Raw genomic sequence first — 20,601 nt, 5'->3', positions numbered from 1 at the left:
CGCGTACTCACGTATACACACTAAAAAAAAAAAAAAAAAAAAAATTTGTGCATTGGCCCTTTAAGAGGGCACCTGGATTTCTAGCAGACTTCTCCTTCACTCCTTGGCAGATAGGATCCCAGCTGTTTCACAGCCAGATGTTATGTAAGCACTTCTTCCCAGCTCAGATGCTCTCTGCTGGGGAGCTGGGAATAGGGTTGACCACACACTCCTCAGGGGAGAACTTTGCAGTTGAGATATCTCTTTGGATTCTCAGCTACTGCCCATGAGAGTGGGCCCAGCCCTTTTCACATCTCTGCCCTTCATACTTGTTCCAGTGTGGCTTCTTTTGTAAACCCTGGTTATAAGACTTCTCTGTTCAGCTAGTTTTCAGTTGGTTATCCAGGTTGATTGTTCTATAATTCAGTTGTAATAGACTAGTGGTCAGTGGTTGCCAAACTTTGGCCTGTGGCAGCATCACCTGGAGGGCTGGTTCAAACTCTGCTGGTTCCAAAAAAAAAAAAAAAAAAAAAAACAACTCTGCTGGTTCCCATTTCCAGAGTTTCTGACTCAAAGGTCTGGGGTGGGGTCTGAAAATTTGCAATTCAATCAAGTTTTCAGGTAATGATGGTTCTGGCCTGGGGCCATACTTTGAGAACTACTGGCCTTGTGGTTAAAATCATAGGCTTCTAAGCCAGATTCCAAGGGTTGCACTCCCAATTACCATGTCTGCTGTGTGACCTTGGCCAAATTATTCAATATCCTCATGATTCTGTTTCTTTATATGTAAAATGGGGACCATAATGGTACCTACTTTTGGCAGTTACAATGAGGAATAAATAAATTAATCCACATAAAATACAGATACTGTATGTATCCATAAAATACTGTATGTATCCATATAAAATATATAGTATACAATAAACACCCAATATTTGCAATTATTTTAATTCAAAGTATGTTCTGAGTCAGTTATTACGCAGCAGAAGCATATTATAATATCTTAGATCCACATATATTTTGCACTCATAAAGGTAGAATCTGCAAGAAGTTATTTTATTTAATTTCTCAGTAATTTGTTGTGAAAATTTCATGTCTCTTCATTGTTTTCCCCTCATGTATCTCTAATGATGGTCACAGAGCTTGGAAATATCAAGCAAATGCTTTAGGAAAACAGTATTATGATAAAAATGTAACATAACATTTTAATGGAAAAGCTAACTTTATGTCAAAGTTTAATTTCCTAGTTGAACAGAGGATGGCAGCAGTACAGGAGAATTTTGCAGATGAGTATATTGCTCTGAGCTGCCTTCCCCCACCCCTAACTCCCACAAAAGGGTGGCTGCTTTGCATGTTGAACCTCATTTTCTGGGTCTCAGACTCTTTAATATCCTTGTTTAGGCTTTAGACATTTAGTAAACTGAGCTTGCTTCCTGTTGAGAACTCCAGTATCAGTTCATGGGTTAGAAAAATAAAAGTTTCCAACTCGGCCTCAAGACTAACCTGAAGTGTGACTCTAAACCAGTCCCTGTGCCCCTCTGAGTCTGTTTCCCCTGTGTTAAAGGCAGACAGTGGAATGGGGGCTCTTGAGGTCATCAGCCCTGAAAGCTGGGGGTTCCTAGTTCAGAGGTGGGCTTATAGGAGGTGTTGCAGCAGGTAGGGCCATTTGAGCTCCCCAGCAAGCTCCAGCTGCAGAAATTCAGAATGCATGGGCCAGGCCTGTCTGTGCCAAGAACAACAGGTGCCCTCCTGAACATCCTGTTTACCCTGTGTTAGAAATGTAAAACATTGTCTGCTACGTTAATACAAACCAAGATGTATCAGTGGAAAGTCACATCAACTTTTAACATAAAACTGATGACATCAATAAAATTTCATGCCTCAGAAGACTTTCAGGGGACACCTGTTCACTCTCTTTTATCTTTAGAGTACTTCAGTGGAGACTGCTGCTTTGGGCAAGCATTTTGTTTAATCAAAGTTGAATGGGTTTCCTTCAACAGAAACATCTATTGAAGAAAGATGTTCTGGCGCCCTCTGGTGACTTATGCTAAGTAAGGCACCACTCATTTTATAATGTTTTTGTTTCAACCTCACACCAAATCATCCCGTTTTTGCCTTTTGAGTCCTCTGTTACCTACTTCTGGATTACTGCTTGTACAGCTACCTCTATGACTCCCCAAGTAGCAGTTGCAAGATTCTGCATTGGTAATATGGACTGCAGACAAGCTCAGAGCAGAAGCACCAATAATAACTTTGTGGAACTGCCAAGTCTCTGGTGTTGGTGATAGTTGTCAATCTTAGCAGGGAAGGAGCGTCTTCTAGGACCCTCACATTGTCTGTGCTGGTGGTCCAGGTAGCTTTGGAATCCCCGTCATTTCCTCTGTCTCCTATCTCCACTTCAGTTCATGCTTGAGATCGCAGTTCCTCACAGGCTGGCTCCTAGTGGGCCCCTGACAGGCAGTGAATGAGAAGCCAGGCTCTGTTCCTTATGCCTAGAAGTGTTGCTGGAAATACCAATGTTTCCTTAGGGACCAACTACTTCAGAATCTTCTAAGACACTGCTTACATCCAGACTTCTCCCATCCAGCCCTGAAATTGCTGCATGAAAAGCTGTGAAGGTGGAAATGAAAATTATGCATTTTACTCTCTCTCTCTCTCTCTTTACTGAGAGAGAGAGAGAGAGAGAGAGAGAAGAGAGACGAGGAGATGAGAAATAGTTGCAGCACTTTAGTTGTTCATTGGTTACCTTCTATACATGCCTTGACGAAGGTGGGAGGAGGGGTTAGAGAGGCAGTTTCAGACAAGCCAGTGACCCCTTGCTCAAGCCAGCAACCTTATACTTCAACTCAGTGACCATGGGATCAAGTCCCTGACCCTGCATTCGAGTTGGTGACTCTGTGCTAACGTTGGATGAGCCCGCACTCAAGCTGGTAACCTCGGGGTTTCCTACTTGGAACCTCAGCATCCCAAGTTGACACTCTATCCATGGTGCCACCATCAGTCAAGCTGACAATTGTGCATTTTAAACAAAATCCATAGTTGATTGTTAGGCAAGCCAAGGTTTAGAAACTGATTCACAGATTTGTGACTCATCATCATGATACCCTCTGTTGACAAAACAAGTGGCTGCTTCTGCTGCCACTTCCCACCCCACCACCAACCATATCACACCTCCCAGATCTGAGCACCACCAGCCAGGGTGCACAAGAGTAGACCTTCTGGTTCATAGAGTAAATTGCCCAGCTCTTTCCTGGACCCATTTTTGCTCCCATCAGGCTATTGTTTCTGAGGTTGCAGCAAAACTTTCCATTAAAATAAAAATGTCAAGGAACTTGTAAGATCATACAATCGTATGTTACCTGATATATACACATTCCCAGAATCATTTGTATTTAGGCAAAAATAAAAGCTCCTTACCAAAACAATTGTGTTGTATGTCTCTATTTGTGTCTCAGTCTGTTTTTCTGTCTGTGGTAGGCATAGCACTTGGTCATGCACTTAGCATTAACAAGAATAACTTGAAAGTTAGCATTTGCCATTTCCATTAGACAGAAACAGTTCAAGGGCTTGAAACCCACCCTAGAGTTCAGGGGCTCAGTGTTAGAAGAGATAGTGAAGTCCAATTTCCTCCTCAGGTCAGGAATCTTTTCCCCACACGCTCACTCAGGGAACATTATCTTAGATACCAACATCTGCAGCTGTCTGCCCAGTGTTTAGGTATCATTTTCATCTGAGAACCCAAGTGCTTTCTCACCCAGTGTGGCTCACAAAAGAGGCAGAGAACAAAATAGCAGACAAGCTTGTGAACAATGGTCAGTAGTGCTACGAGTGCTGCTGCTCACAGACTCTAGAGCAGTGCTGTCCAACACTGTAGCCACAGATCACATGTGGCCAGTGACCACTTGAAATATAGCTCATGTGGAATAGGCTGTGTGGAATACACACTAGATACTGAAGACACGGTAAGAATGTAAAATATCTCATTAGTAATTTTATAATATTATGGGTACATTAGGTTGTATAAAATATATTATTAAAATTAATTTTGCTTATCTATCTATTTGTCCTTTTTAAATTTGGCTACTAGTAATTTAGTTGTAATTCTGACTTGGTCCTGGGAAGAGGTGAATGTAACTTCCATTTACTCTGCATCCATCTTGGATCTTATGTTTTTGTTTTTTGGGTTTTCTTAAAGAAATTTCTACCCTGGCTGGTTGGTTCAGTGGTAGAGCATTGGCCTGGCCTGTGGATATCCTGGGTTCAATTCAGTCAGGGCACAGAGAAGTAACCATCTGTTTTTCTACCCCTCCCCCTTCTCTCTCTTTCTTTTTCTTTTCCATAGCCAAGGCTCAATTGACTTGAGTGTGTTGGACCCAGGTGCCCAGGAGCATCTGCCTTAGGCACTAAAAAGAGCTCAGTTGCAAGCATGCCCCAGATGGGCAGAGGATCTGCCCCAGACAGGGGTCGCTGGGAAGATCCCAGTCAGAGCACTATCTGTTTCTCTGTCTCTCCTCCTCTCACTTGGAAAAGAAAAAATAATAGAAAGAATTCCAGGACTGTCTTTTAGCAAATGTCATCTGTTACCTTAGTTTTGCAATAATCACAGCTGGCAGATGTATCCACTTTGAACAGTAATTTCTTTTCCTTTCCTTTATTTTTAAATTTTATTTTACTTTACTTTTTTTTTTAATTCCCATTTGTCTTTTCTTCACGTGGAAGCATAAATAAGCAGTCACATCCTGAGTGTCCTGGGTACTTGCAATGGACAAGTTTGCTCACCCCTGTGTCCTGGTAAGTGAAGACTAAGCACTAAGGACTTGGGTCAAGCTGCAGCTCCCTCTTCTCTGAGACCTTCTGGTGGAGGCAATGAGTGAGAAATAACTGATTTTCCTTCTTGTAAGAAATCCTAATCTCTTTCCTCAACCCCCCAAGTTCACTTCTTTCTTTCATCACTATCTCAGTTTAACATTGCTTTGCATGTAATTAGCACTATACAAATGCTGGTTGAATGAATGAATTAGTAAATAAAAATATCAGTGGATTAATGGGGGAATATCTAGTTAATCTTGTTGAAGTAGTACCAAAGATTTTTATCCATGTGTCTTACCATAAATAAACAATGACTTTGTAACACACTATTGCGATATTGTGGAATCATATTGTTAGAGCTGGAAGGGGCTCTTGAGCTGTTCGTGTCTCAGAGTCTCAAAACTGATATCATTAGAATTCAGCTGGCAGATATATCTACGTAGACTGCATAGTTTTGTTGCTTCTGTTATTTGTTAATTTAAATTAGTTACCAATATAAATATTGGGTGAGTTCACAAAAAGTGTTTATTTAAAAAAAACAAAACTGGGAAATCTGACACCACTATGTCCATTGCTACACACAATGACATGGCATGAGTAGTTCCTGCTCTCTTTCAGATGGGATATCTTCAATCCATCCAATAAGACCCCGCCCACACATATGCACTGGACACACACACTCGCACACACAGGACTTGTTCAGCCCTGGTAGAGGTTGCATTTATGATGCCTGTTCTAGTATAATTCCATTCCACAACCCCATTTTGTAAACGAGGAAAATGAAGCCCATTGAATTTACCTCCCTAAATAGTGTTTTCTTTTTTTTTTTTTTTTTACTTTATCCCTGTACTTCTTCCAACAACTACCAGAGTAAGCTCTGGAAAGCATAAATTTTTTTTTAATTTGTATTGATTTTAATTTATTGTGTTTACAGAGATTCAAGTGTCCCATTGAATATATCTCCCCCCGACCCCCATGTTTCCCTCGATACCCCCATTGTTCACTCCCCCTTCCCTCCAGGATTTGCTCTCTGGCTTCTATAACCCTGTGTTATATAAACATAATTTCACTAATCTCTTTCCCTTCTCTGATCCCATCCTCTCATCCCCTTTCCCTGCGACCAGTTTCCCTCTGGTCCCTTTGATCCCACCTCTGCCTCTATTCTGTTCCTCAGTTCACATTGTTCATTGGATTCCTCAAATGAGTGAGGTCATATGGTATTTTTCTTTCTCTGCCTGGCTTATTTCATTTAGCATAACAGTCTCCAGGTCCATCCATGTTGTCACAAAAGGTAAGGTTTCATTCTTTTTCATGGCCATGTAGTAGTCCATTGAGTATATGTACCACTGCTTTTTAATCCACTCGTCCACTGATGGACACTTGGTCTGTTTCCAGATCTTGGCTATTGTAAATGATGCTGCAATAAACATGAGGGTGCATTTCTTCTTTTGAATTAGTGATTTGATATTCTTAGGATATATTCCTAAAAGTGGGATAGCTGGATCAAAAGGCAGTTCCATTTTTAATTTTTTGAAGAATCTCCATACTGTTTTCCACAGTGGCTGCACCAGTCTGCATTCCCACCAGCAGTGCAGGAGGGTTCCATTCTGACAAGTGTGAGGTGGTATCTCATTGTGGTTTTAATTTGCATTTCTCTAATGATTAGTGATGTTGAACATATTTTCATCTGCCTATTGGCCATCTATATGTCCTCTTTGGAGAAGTGTCTATTCATTTCTTTAGCCTGTTTTTTTATTGGATTGTTTGTCTTCCTGGTGTTGAGTTTTATAAGCTCTTTATAAATTTTGGTTATTAACCCCTTCGCAGACATATTGTCGAATATGTTCTACCATTGTGTAGTTTGTCTTTTTATTTTGTTCATATTGTTTTTAGTTGTACAAAAGCTTTTTAGTTTGATATAGTCCCATTTGTTTATATTGTCTTTTATTTCACTTGCCCGTGGAGATAAATCAGCAAACTTATTGCTGCGAGAGATGTTAGAGAGCTTACTGCCTATGTTTCCTTTCAAGATGATTACAGTTTCACAACTTACATTTAAGTTTTTTATCCATTTTGAGTTTGTTTTTGTGAATGGTGTAAGTTCGTGGTCTAGTTTTATTTTTTTGCAAGTTCCTATCCAATTTTCCCAACACCATTTGTTAAAGAGACTATCTTTTCTCCATTGTATGCTCTTACCTCCTTTGCAAATATCAATTGTCCATAAAAGTGTGGGTTTATTTCTGAGTTCTTTGTTTTGTTCCATTGATCTGTATACCTGTTCTTATGCCAGCACCAAGCTGTTTTGAGTACAATTGCCTTGTAGTATAACTTGTTATCAGGAAGTATGATACCACCCACTTTATTCTTTTCAAGATTGCTGATGCTATTCATGTTCTTTTTTGGTTCCATATAAATTTTTGGAATATGTGTTCTATATCTTTGAAGTATGCCATTGGTATTTTAATAGGAATTGCATTGAATTTATAGATTGCTTTGGGTAATATAGTCATTTTAATGATGTTTATTCTTTCTATTCATGAACACGGTATATGCTTCCACTTGTTTGTATCTTCCTTGATTTCTTTTATCAATGTTTTATAATTTTCTGAGTACAAGTCTTTAACCTCCTTGGTTAAATTTACTCCTAGTACTTTATTTTGTTGTTGTTGCAATAGTGAGGGGATTGTTTTCTTAATTTCTCTTTCTGACAGTTCATTGTTAGTGTATAAAAATATCACTGATTTCTGAATATTAATTTTATATCCTGCCACCTTGCAGAATTCATTTGTCAGGTTCTGTCTCACCTGGTGGTGTGCTGGCTCTGAGGACTGTGAGGGAGGCTGTCCCGTCTCCCCTGGTGGTGTACTGGCTCTGAGGACTCTGAGGGAGACTCTGTCCTATCTCCTCCAGTGGCGTGCTGGCAATCTCTGGCATTCCTTGGCTTCAATTGCATCACTCCAATCTATGCCTTTACCTTGAGATGGCATTCTCCCTGTGTGTATGTCTCTTTCCAAATTTTTTCTTTTTAAAAATGTCAGTCATATTGGATTAGGGACCCATGTTACTTCAATATGATTTAATCTTAACTGATTATATCTGCTATCACCCTATTTCTAAATAAGTCACATTCTGAGGTACTGGTGATTAGAACCTCAATCATATGAATTTTGGAGAGGGGGACACAATCAACCCAGAGCAATAATTAAGGTGCTGCTGACAAAATTTGTAAGACAGAAAGAAAAGCAACAGAAGAGAAAGAGAAATAAATCAAAAGAAACAATATCCTGATCTTATAAAATAAGAAGGGACCTATGAAATATTGACAAAAGTTTATGAGACATGAAATAGGAGTGTTTGATATATTATTTATAAGTTAGAAAGGTAGCCAGTAGCATAGTTAGCAAACCGAGATGTTTACAGCAGTGAAGCAGGTAATAAGCCTGAGAAAAAGAGTTCAGGTAATGGTGTATGTGTTTACCTTGTAGATGTGATGAGAATTTTGGCATATTAGTAAGTGCTTGCTCCATTTGGAGAGTACAAACCAGTTATGATCAGTTTTTGGAACAGGGACCATATTTTCCATGTACTGGGTCAGTGTCCCCCCCAAAATTCATGGCCACCTGGAACCTCAGAATGTGATCTTACTTGGAAACAGGCCTTTGCAGATATAATTAGTTAAGATGAGGTTATACTAGATTAGGGTGAGTCTTTAATCCAAAGGTGGTGTCCTTACAAGAAGAGAAGATTTGGACAAAGAGACAGACACACAGAGAGAAGAACACTATGTGAGATTGAAGCAGAAATTTTAGTGATATAGCTACAAATCAAGAAATGCCAAGGATTGCTGGCAACCACCAGAAGCTCAAAAGAAGCAAAGAAGAATTCCTTGAACTTTCTGAGGACGCACTGTCTCGCCAAACCTTGATTCTGAACTTTTAGCCTCCAGAAGAGTGAGAGAATAAATTTCTGTTTTTTTATGCTACCTGGTTTTTCATACTTTGTTACAGTGACCCTAGGAAATTAAAACATGCCCCATTTGACTTTTTGTGAGAAGCTAAACATTCGAAGTTTTTAAAATGTTAAAGCTTACCATTTTTCAATGCTGGGTTTTTTTTTGTTTGTTTTTTAACTCATCTGCAATCCAAATAAAACACATCTGTAGTCAGAGCTAGCCTCCAGACCATCAATTTGTAACCTCTGCAAAAGAGAAAATAAATACAGTATAGGAATATGATTAACAAGTGAGAGGAAAGTAAATGAGATATGAAATAAATGTGCTAAATCCATATCTGTCATAGCAGGAAATAAGGAGAAAATGTCTAAAGTTGATTAATAGTACAAAAATTATTCAAAGTAGTTTCTTCTGGAAAATGTTTTAAGGGGTGAGGCAGGTGACTATTGCTTTTTGTTATAAATTATTTTATATTCTTTAATTTTGAAAGGTAGACAGGCATTACTATTAGGAGGAAGTTGCTTTAGAAGTTAGGAACTAAAACTATTTATGACAGTAATAATAAAAGAGGCCAGTGGTGAGAAAAGTTTGGAGAAGTAGCAACCGGCATTGCCTCTCTATGGAGAAATATATGTCTTAGCACCTTTGAGAGTCCTTAATGCTGAGCTTGCTTGGAAATGAAATCTGGGAAATGTAATCTGTTATGTTTCATAATATTGAGAAATTAAAAAATTAAGAATATATTCTGGTGATTTTATTTTTAACTTGCCTATGAAAAACCTTGAAAGTGACATCTATGTTTTATGGAGGCATTTGTGCCCTTCAAAGGGGGAGTAAAGATCCTTAATCATACAAGTGTTCATGACACCTGGCATGAGTTTAAATGATAACTCCAAGGAATCAAATCATAGAGAGTGCACAAGGAAAAAATCATCTCTAGAACTACACCCAGTTTATCTTGAAATTCTTGTTTCTATAAAAACCTACCAACACATTTGCAGCATACATTTACACAAAGTTTACAAGTTGAATTTATTTTATTTAGGTAGTCATTTAAGACCTCTGTGTTGCCTCTAAGAACAACATTAAGATATTAAATTTTGATTAAATTTGAGAAACATGCTTATTATATTTAAATTTCTTTCCTCTAAGACACTGAGGGAAAAGTGGGCCAATATCAAGACTATCTCCTGAGGAATCTTTTACTCAAAGGCAAATCTGCTTAAGGCCTTCCCCTTACCTAACTCTTTAATGGATCTTAATTGCCTCATGACAGTTAAGTCCTTTCTTGATAAGAAAATTGTTCATCTTTCTACCTTTATGATCTCCTCTCTCAGCTCTCCAACCATTCCAAATGTGGTGCTTGCTTGTCCTTGAGCTCCTGGACATTTCTTCATTACTCAATCCTCTTTCCCATAGTTGACTCCTACTTATCCATTAAAGTGCAATGTAGGTCTGCCTCTCTTCCAAGGAGAGATCTTCACTATCCCTCCAAAGCTGGGTTGTGTACTATCTTGGGTATTTCTACAGCATCTCCTTGCATAATTCACCATAATTTGGCAGCTTCACTCATTCTCTTATGACCCTAATTTTATTAGTGGCCTTGTAATCTTATAGTTTTAATTAGAAAGTTTAGTTCTCAGTTCATTTTTTAAACAGACAAATCCCAAGCCAGATAAATAATCAAACCCCTGCCTGTTCTGCTTAACCCCACCCTTTTCCATTGCCCTCTTCCCATTTCCCACAGAGATGTCCCAGTTTAACACCTAGTTTAAACAAAAATTAAACCAAAAAAAGGACAAATTTCTACTAAAGAATTGTTTTTTCATAGAGTAATGTACTCATAATCAACTGTTATAACTATTTTTTGAATGATTTAAATGTAAGTTTCCTGAAGGCCTGAATTGTATTCTTGCTATTTAAATGTTTCACAAAAGAGTAGTCAATCACTAAATATTTATTGCTGCTGAATTTAAGAGACTTTTTTCCATTCATCTCTAGACTTCTTAGCAGAAACTTATTGTATGTGTTTCTTTTGCACAAAATTTTAATTGAGAATGACACAGTTCATGAAAGTTAAACAGCTTGCCCCACTTTACATAAAATTATAAAGTATATGATAAGACACTATAAATTCAGATCTAGATGCTGCAGAATTCCTCTCAAATTCAAAACCAGAAATGCTGTAGAATTCTTTTCCTATAATTTTTTGTATTTGCTCTGAAAAAAATCTAGATGTATAAAGGTCTTTGATTTAAACAAAATTCTTTAAAAACAAATGAAAATTCAAACTACTCATATTTCAGAAAAGGTAGAATTGGCCTAAATCTGAGAAAATAGAGGTCATAGGTCACTAACTTTATTCTAGGCCTGACCAGGCAGTAGCACAGTGAATAGAGCATCAAAATGAAATGCGGAGGAACCAGGTTCAAAACCCTGAAGTCTCTGGCTTGAGCAAAGGGTCACTGGCTTGAGAAAGAGGTCACTCGCACTGCTGTAGCCCCCCCTCCCATAAATGCACATATGAGAAAGCAGTCAATAAACAACTAAGGTGCCACAACGAAGAATTGAGGCTTCTCATCTTTCTCCCTTCTTTTCTGCCTGTCCCTATCTGTCTCTCACTCTATCTCTTTCTCTGTTTCTGTCACACAAAAATAAAATAAATTTAAAACAATATAATCTCTTTAATTTTATATTGCCACATTTGTGAAATATATTAATGCCTACACCACAGGGATGTTCTGAGAAGTAAATGAGTTATTCTCTGTGAATAAATATCCTTAGAAGAATGCTTAGTGTTCTATAGCTATTAATAGGATTATTATATTTAAAAACATGCAAAGACAGAGATACCAAGATGGCAGCAGAGTAGGCAGATGCACAGACTCCCAGCTCACACCACCAAACTGTATTACAAATTTATTTAGGAACAATCAGCATGAAAAACCAACTCTGGACTACAAGAACAGGTCTCAAAAACCAAGGAGCAAAGAAGAAGCTACAACAAGCCTGATAGGGAGTGCTGAGGTGGGGTTGGTCTCCCCTGCCTCCAGGAACAAAGGAAGGGTGAGGTTGAGAGCCCAGAAAGGCTCTCATTCCAAGGAGAAGAGCAGAAAATATCGCTAACAGCCACTTGCCTGGGGACCTGGGAATGAAGTGTGCTGAGAGGGCTGGCTTGTCTTCCAAAAGGAGGTGGGGGGAGAGAGAGATAGACGGTGATGGGCAGAGGAATGCATGGGATCACCTGAGAAGCTGACTCATTCAGTGTGGAGGCAGCCATAGCTGGGGGAGAGGTTGATCCTTTCACACAGCACAAGCCTAAAGTGCTTCTGGGTGACCCATCTCCAGAAATGTCTTTAACTCTGATCAGCACAACAAGACACCACTGAAAACAGGAAGTGGGGAGGAGGGGCAGTAACTCAGGTCTCCATGGAGATCTGAGATACACCTCCCCCTACTGAAGCAGAGAAAGCACCCCACCCCCAGAGAGTAGCTGGCAGATCAGGCCTTCAGAGTCTCAGGTTACTTCCACAGCATTCCTGGATACAGTTTCAAATAAGCCCCCTGCTGAGATCAGTAAACAAGACTACCACTGAGTTAAGAAAACTGAGAAGAAAATAAACAAATCAAGACTTCAAAGCAGCTCTACTAAAAAAGCCAAATCTGACTGGATTACAAACAACAGCTGATGCCAACCCCCAAAAAACTAGAAATAACACAACTGAAAATTGGAGGCAGACAACACCAACCCTAGACACAACCAGCTCTACAAACAACACAACCAAACACACAGACATAATGGGAAGACAGAGAAGTGCAATTCAAATGAATCAACAAGAGAAACCTCCAGAAAATGAACTGAATGATATGAAAATAACCAAACTACCGAATGCAGAGTTTAAAATAAGGATTATTAGAATGCTGAAAGATCTTAGAACAATGGAAAGATACATGAGCACATAAATGAAGAGATTACAAGCACCAAAAAGGACATTGAAATAATAAAGAAGAACCAGTCAGAAATGACAAATACAATATCAGAAATGAAGGCTACACTAGAAGCAATTAATAGCAGGGTGGATAAAGCAGAGGATTGAATCAGCAATTTAGAAGACAAGATAAAAACACAGAAGTGGAGCAGCAAAAAGAAAAGAGACAGGAAAAAATCTAAGGAAACTCTAAGAGAGCTCTGTGACAACCTAAAGAGAAACAACATCCACATCATAGGAGTTCCTGAAGAAGAGGAGAAAGAACAAGGGATAGAGACCTTGTTCAATAAAATCATAGCTGAAAACTCCCCTAAATTGATACAAGAAAAAGTCACACAAGTTCAAGAAGCACAGAGAATTCCATTAAAGAAAAACCCAAACAAATCTACACCAAGACACATCATAATTAAAATACCAAAGCTAAGAGATAAAAAGAAAATATTAAAAGCTGCTAGAGAAAAAAAGGTTATCACCTACCAAGGAGCCCCCATAAGGATAACATCTGACTCTCAACAGAAACACTTGAGGCCAGAAGGGAATGACAAGAAATATTCAAAGAATGCAGAACAAGAGCCTACAACCAAGACTTCTTTATCCAGCAAGGCTATCATTAAAAATTGAAGGAGAAATGAAAAGTTTCCCAGACAAAAAAAAAACAACTCTAGGAATTCATTACAACCAAACCAATGCTGCAAGAAATGTTAAGTGGCTTGTTGTAAACAGGACAAAAAGGGAAAAGAATATAGAAAAGAGGAATGAATAAAGCTTTAAAGAATAAAATGGCAATAAACAACTACATACCAATAATAACCTTAAATGTAAATGGATTAAATGATCCAATCAAAAGACATAGGGGAAGAAAAAAAAAACAAAAGACATAGGGTAGCTGCATGGATAAGAAAGCAGGACTCATACCTATGCTGTCTACAAGAGAGACACCTGAAAACAAAAGATAAACATAGACTAAAGGTAAAAAAGGATAGAAAAAAAATTTTCATACAAATGGAAATGAAAAAAAAAGCTGGGGTAGCAATACTTATATCAGACAAAATGGACTTTAAAACAAAGGCTATAGTAAGAGATAATGAAGGTCACATAATGACAAAGGGAGCAATCCAAGAGGAAGACATAAACATTATAAATATCTACGCACCTAATATAGGAGCACCTAAATATATAAAGCAGACTTTGATGGATATAAAGTGAGAGATCAATAGCAATACTATAATAGTAGGAAATTTCAATATCCCACTGACATTACTAGATAGATTCCCAAGAAAGAAAATTAACAAAAAACAGCAGACTTAAAGGGCACACTAGATCAACTGGATTTAATAGATATCTTCAGAACCTTTCACCTTAAAGCAGCAGAATATACATTCTTTTAAAGTGCTCATGGTACATTCTCTAGAATAGACCACATGTTAGGACACAAAAGTGGTCTCAACAAATTTAAGAAGATTGAAATTGTATCTAGCACTTTCTCTGATCTCAGTGGCATGAAACTAGAAATCAACCACAACAGAAAAACTGAAAAATTCTCAAACACATGGAAACTAAATAGCATGTTATTAAATAATGAATAAATTAACAATGAAATCAAAGAAGAAATAAAAGAATTCCTAGAAATAAATGATAATGAGCATACAACAATTCAAAATTTATGGGACACAGCAAAAGTAGTACTGAGAGGGAAGTTCATAGCACTACAGGCATACTTTAAGAAGCTAGAAAAAGCTCAAATAAACAATGCTGCATCTAAAAGAATTAGAAAAAGAACAGCAAATAAAGCCCAGAGGTAGTAGAAAGAAGGAAATAATAAAGATCAGAGCAGAAATAAATGACATAGAGGCTAAGGAAACAATAAAGAGGACCAGTGAAACCAAGAGCTGGTTCTTTGAAAGCGTAAACAAGATCAATGAACCCTTAACCAGAATCACCAAAAAAAAAAAAAAAAAAAAAAAAGAGAGAGAGAGAGAGAAAGGACTCAAATAAGTATAATTAGAAATGAGAGTGGAGAAATAACAACTGACAAATAGAAATACAAAATATTGTAAGAAAATACTATGAAGAACTGTATGCCAAAAATTAGACAACATAGGTGAAATGGACAAATTCCTTGAAACATATAATCTTTCAAAAATCAATCTGGAAGAATCAGAAAACATAAACAGACCAAATACAACAAATGAGATCAAAACAGTTATCAAAAAACTCCCAACAAACAAAAGCCCTGGGCCGGATGGCTTCACAGGTAAATTCTACTAAATATTCAAAGAAGAACTAACTCCTATCCTTCTCAAGCTATTTCAAAAAATTCAAGAGGAAGGAAGACTTTCAAGCTCCTTTTATGAGGTGAGCATAATTCTGATTCCAAAACCAGGCAAAGACAACACAAAGAAAGAAAATTATAGGCCAATATCTCTGATGAATTTAGATGCTAAAATCCTCAACAAAATATTAGCAAACCAGATCCAGCAATACATGAAAAAAATCAATTATCATGATGAAGTGGGATTTATTCTGGGGAGGCAATGCTGGTACAATATTTGCAAATCAATCAGTGTGATTCATCACATAAACAAAAGGAAGAAGAAAAACCACATGATAATTTCAATAGATGCAGAAAAAGCATTTGATAAAATCCAGCACCTATTTATGATCAAATCTCTCAGCAAAGTGGGAATACAGGGAACATACCTCAACATAATAAAGGCCATCTATGATAAACCCACAGCCAACATCATAATCAATGGGCAAAAAATTAAAAACAATCCCCTTAAGATCAGGAACAAGGCAGGGGTGCCCACTTTCACCATTCTTATTCAACATAGTACTGGAAGTCCTAGCTACAGCAATCAGTCAAGAAGAAGAAATAAAAGGCATCCAAATTGGAAAAGAAGAAGTAAAACTATCATTATTTGCAGATGATATGATACTGTATATAGAAAACCCAAAAATCTCAGTCAAAAAACTATTCAACCTGATAAATTAATTCAGTAGAGTAGCAGGGTATAAAATTAATACACAGAAATCAGAGGCATTTTTATATACCAACAATGAACTGTCAGAAAGAGAAATTAAGAAAACAATCCCCTTCACTATTGCAACCAAAAAAATAAAGTACCTAGGAGTAAATTCAACCAAGGAGGTTAAAGACTTGTACTAAAGAAATTATAAAACATTAACAAAAGAAATCAAGGAAGATACAAACAATGGAAGCATATAGCATGTTCATGGTTAGAAAAAATAAACATCATTAAAATGTCTATATTACCCAAAGAAATCTATATATTTAATGCAATACCAATTAAAATACCAATGACATACTTCAAAGATATAGAACACATATTCCAAAAATTTATATGGAACCAAAAAAGAACACGAATAGCCTCAGCAATCTTGAAAAAGAAGAATAAAGTGAGAGGTATCACACTTCCTGATATCAAGTTATACTACAAGACCATTGTACTCAAAACAGCTTGGTACTGGCATAAGAACAGGCATATAGATCAATGGAACAGAACAGAGAACCCAGAATAAACCCACACTTTTATGGACAACTGATATTTGACAAAGGAGGTAAGAGCATACATTGGAGTAAAAATAGCCTCTTTAACAAATGGTGTTGGGAAAATTGGACAGCTACCTGCAAAAAAATGAAACTAGACCACCAACTTACACCATTCACAAAACAAACTCAAAATGGATAAAAGATTTAAATATAAGTTGTGAAACCATAAGCATTTTAGAAGAAAACATAGGCAGTAAGCTCACTGACATCTTTCGCAGCAGTATATTTGCTGATTTATCTCCATGGGCAAGTGAAATAAAAGACAGGATGAACAAATGGATCTATGTCAAACTAAAAAGCTTTTGTTCAGCTAAAGACAATATGAATAGAATAAAAAGACAAACTACACAATGGGAGAACATATTCGACAATATGTCTGATAAGGGGTTAATAACCAAAATTTATAAAGAGCTTGTAAAACTCAACACCAGGAAGACAAACAATCCAATCAAAAAAATGGGCAAAAGAAATGAGTAGACATTTCTCCAAAGAAGACATACAGATGGCCAATAGACAGATGAAATGATGTTCATTATCACTAATCATTAGAGAAATGCAAATTAAAACCACAATGAGATACCATGTCACCCCCGTCGCAATGGCACTCATCAACAAAACAACACAGGATAGGTGCTAGCGAGAATGTGGAGGAAAGCGAACCCTCCTGCACTGCTGGTGGGAAAGCAGACTGGTGCAGCTGCTGTGGAAAACAGTATGAAGATTCCTCAAAAACTTAAAAATGGATCTGCCTTTTGACCCAGTCATCCCACTTTTAGGAATATATCCCAAAAACACCATATCACCAACTGAAAAAGAGAAATGCACCCCCATGTTTATGGCAGCATTGTTCACAATAGTGAAGATCTGGAAACAGCCCAAGTGACCGTCAGTGGACAAGAGGATTAAAAAGCTGTGGTTCATATATACAATGTAATACTATGAGGCCATGAAAAAGAAGGAAATATTACCTTTTGCAACAACATGGATGGACCTGGAAACTATTATGTTGAGTGAAATAAGCCAGGCAGAGAAAGAAAAATACCATATGACCTCACTCATTTGAGGAACCCAAGGAACAATGAGGACTGAGGAACGGAATTGAGGCAGAGGAAGGATCAAAGGGAACAGAGGAAAAGAGGACAGAGGGAAAGGGGATGATAGGATGGGATAAACCTGAAGGGAAGGGGGGAGGGTGCTGTAGGGAGGCAAGGGAGATGGTGAAGGGAATAAGGGTGAGGGGGGATGCATTCGGGGCAAACTAGAATCTACGTAAACACAAATAAATAAATAAATAAAAATTAAAACAAATAAAATAAAAAACATGCTAAAATGAGAGTTAAATTTTACTGATATTTAAATTTTCTCTTTAGACTCTTATGTGAATATCAGGAACAAAAGGGAAAGAACCAGGAAATAGTTGATAATTTGGAAAGTAATTTAGAAAGTGATTATGTAATTTTCTCAACATCACACAACTAGCAAGGAGCAGAACCTTACGTGATATTTATAAATGTTGGAGAAAGGAGAGGGTGTGAAACGCAAATTAGTCTAAAAAAACACTAGTAGTTTTAAAACATTTTTTCACAGCTGTGTATGAAATGACAGCAGGTCAAGGCCTTATAAGATAATGTGAAGTCAAAGCAAACATGTCTTCCTCCCCTGATCATTAAAAATAAAAGGCAAACAGTTAACTTCACAAAGCCCAGGATAGTTTTGTTTTTTTTAATTGAGCTTCTTTACTATCAGTGTTAATGACAAAGAGTTGTTTTGTTCTACTGTATCCATGGAAATCACCATTCTGGGTACAAAAATATAAAAACATTAAACAGACTTATTTCTTCTCTGACAGCACAGTTTCTATCCCTTTTGGTGGAAATTTCATTTGAAACTTGTTTATACAGCATTCCATTGCCCTAGAGCAGGGGTCTCAAACTCGCGGCCCGCCGAACAATTTTGTGCGGCCCGCAGACTAATCCACGAAGTTCAAAGTATTTTGGATAAAATTAAGTAAGCCTAGGGGCCTACTTGTATTTTTCATTTCTCTAGCATCCTAGCTAGATATTAGCTTAGTTAACAGCAGTTGTGATGCGAACTACAGTTTCTGGTCGTTTTGTGACACTGAGTAAACTGCATGTACGATTGTGCTTGTTGTACTGATTTTTTTTTGTTTTCAACTGCAGTGAGAAAAGTGTTGCGTAACAGTTGCCTTTTGTAGACCTGGTGCGGCCTGCCAAACGGCTGTGATCTTGCTCTGCGGCCCACATGCTGAGTTGAGTTTGAGACCCCTGCCCTAGAGTATAGTGTATTTGAAACTCTTCTTCCTTATCACTAAAAATGGCCTCAGAGACAGTCCATGGAAGTGCTTACATCAATAGCAGCCCACCATCCAACACCCCGTGAAAGGGGCCCATATCACTTATCATTGTACCTTTTGGCTCTTTCCCGACCTTCTTCTGGTTTAGAGCTGGGGGAGTAATCTGGAGATGCAGAACCCCGTTTTTCTCTTATGAGGAAGCTCTGGATGTCCAGGACACTTGACTCAGTCTAACATTTGGATGACCTTCCCATCCCTTCCAGCGTTAGCTTCTCAGGATAATGACATCAGTTAACGGGTGTCAGTTTGTTTCCATAGCTTTCATAAGGCTATGAATTCACAGGAAAGTCTTCAGTTGTGAACTAGTTCATCTCTGCTGTGTCCTTCAGGGTATTTACCAGGCTTCTTGAAGAGCTCTGTTTAACTCCATTAACTTTGTCATTCCTATATCACCTCACTTGGAGAGTTTCAAGTCTAGAAAGTAACAACCCTATTTTTGAAAGAGTATTGATTTTTCTCTGTATTTACATAAAGTGCAAAAAAAAAGCCCTAATAGTTTGTGACTTATTTTAATTATTGAACTTTACTTACAGCAGTCTGAAGGGCCTTTGCTTAATTAATCCTTCCATTTCATTTTCTTTTCCTCGGAACTGACATCTGAAACAGTTTGCTGTCAGTGGAGGTTGTATGACTTCGGCTGTAACAGTCAGAGAAGCAGTTGGATCCAAGGGATTGGAGAACGTGATAGTTGGCCTGTTACTTGGCAGGAAGAAACACAAAGGTAGGTCTTGACAAGTCAGAGCACGTAGGATCTCAATGATAGCAGATTTCCTGCTGTGCTTGCCTAGCAGATGAGACCAGTTCCTCCGAAAACTGTTCGAAAGAATGAATAGGTCTTATATTTTATGCTTCAACAGATCACTGTGATTCAACAGAAATAAATTAATTCAAAACACTTTTTGGAGTACTTCTAAAACTCTCCTTATAAACTGTTTTACATTTTACTTTACAAAATCACTTAAGACATTTTAGAATTGCATGTTGTTGGACACATATTTTACCATTGCTAATATCTGTACCAACGTAACTTTTTGCTCACTTTCATGTTTGAATCTTTTTCTCTCTTATAGTGTTGAAATTCAGTTCCCCAGTGAAATCTCAAGAGGAAATGTGATATGGTGAAAAGAGTAATATGCTGAGTCAGATAAACTGGCTCTGTCATTTATAATTGTTTTTATTTAATCTTTCTTAGCCTCACTTTCCATATCTGTGAAATTGCAAGAACGGTACCTGCCCTCCTTATTGTTACAAAGTTCTTGTAATAATCCTGGGTAATATACACCACTCACAAAAATTAGGGGATCAGGGAGCATGCAGATACTCCAGTACTTTCAGCGTTTTGTATAGTGCATTTTCATCAATGAAATAAAAGTTGTTTTTGCATCTCCTTTGCATAATCGAGCAACTTTCTTTAACTGGTCATTTATTTGCTTTTCCAATCTTCTTGTTTAATAAAAAAAAAATCAAATGCTTTTTTTAAATCTCTTTATATTCATTTTGAAATATCCCCTAATTTTTGTGAGTAGTATATATATGCTGCCTTTGGATTTCATATATCTATAGATGAGGTAAGTACTATTAGCCATTGTATCGAAGAGGGAACTAAGGCTTGAAGTGCTTAGGTGACTTCCCGAGGTCAATTACAATATGCCAGACTGATTTTATGCACTAACTCACACTCCCAGGTCAAGTTCTTCCTGACCCCACTCCAGAACCTTGGCTTCTTGCTCAATGACTCATACTCCCACAGGGTGAGTGCCTGACTTTGGCCTAACCTCTTTCATGCCCACTCATAAAGCAGCTGCTTCAGAACCCAGGTCTTAAGTGACCCACCAACTAGCTTTTCCTTTCATTCCCAGGGTAAATGAAGAACTGCACCACTTTCTCTGCCCAACCCAGAAGTGTGAGATAATTAATGCCCTGC

This window comes from Saccopteryx bilineata, chromosome 4, assembly GCF_036850765.1.
Source record: "Saccopteryx bilineata isolate mSacBil1 chromosome 4, mSacBil1_pri_phased_curated, whole genome shotgun sequence".
NCBI classification, from domain to species: Eukaryota; Metazoa; Chordata; class Mammalia; order Chiroptera; family Emballonuridae; genus Saccopteryx; species Saccopteryx bilineata.
Note: the sequence above shows the minus strand (reverse complement) of the source record.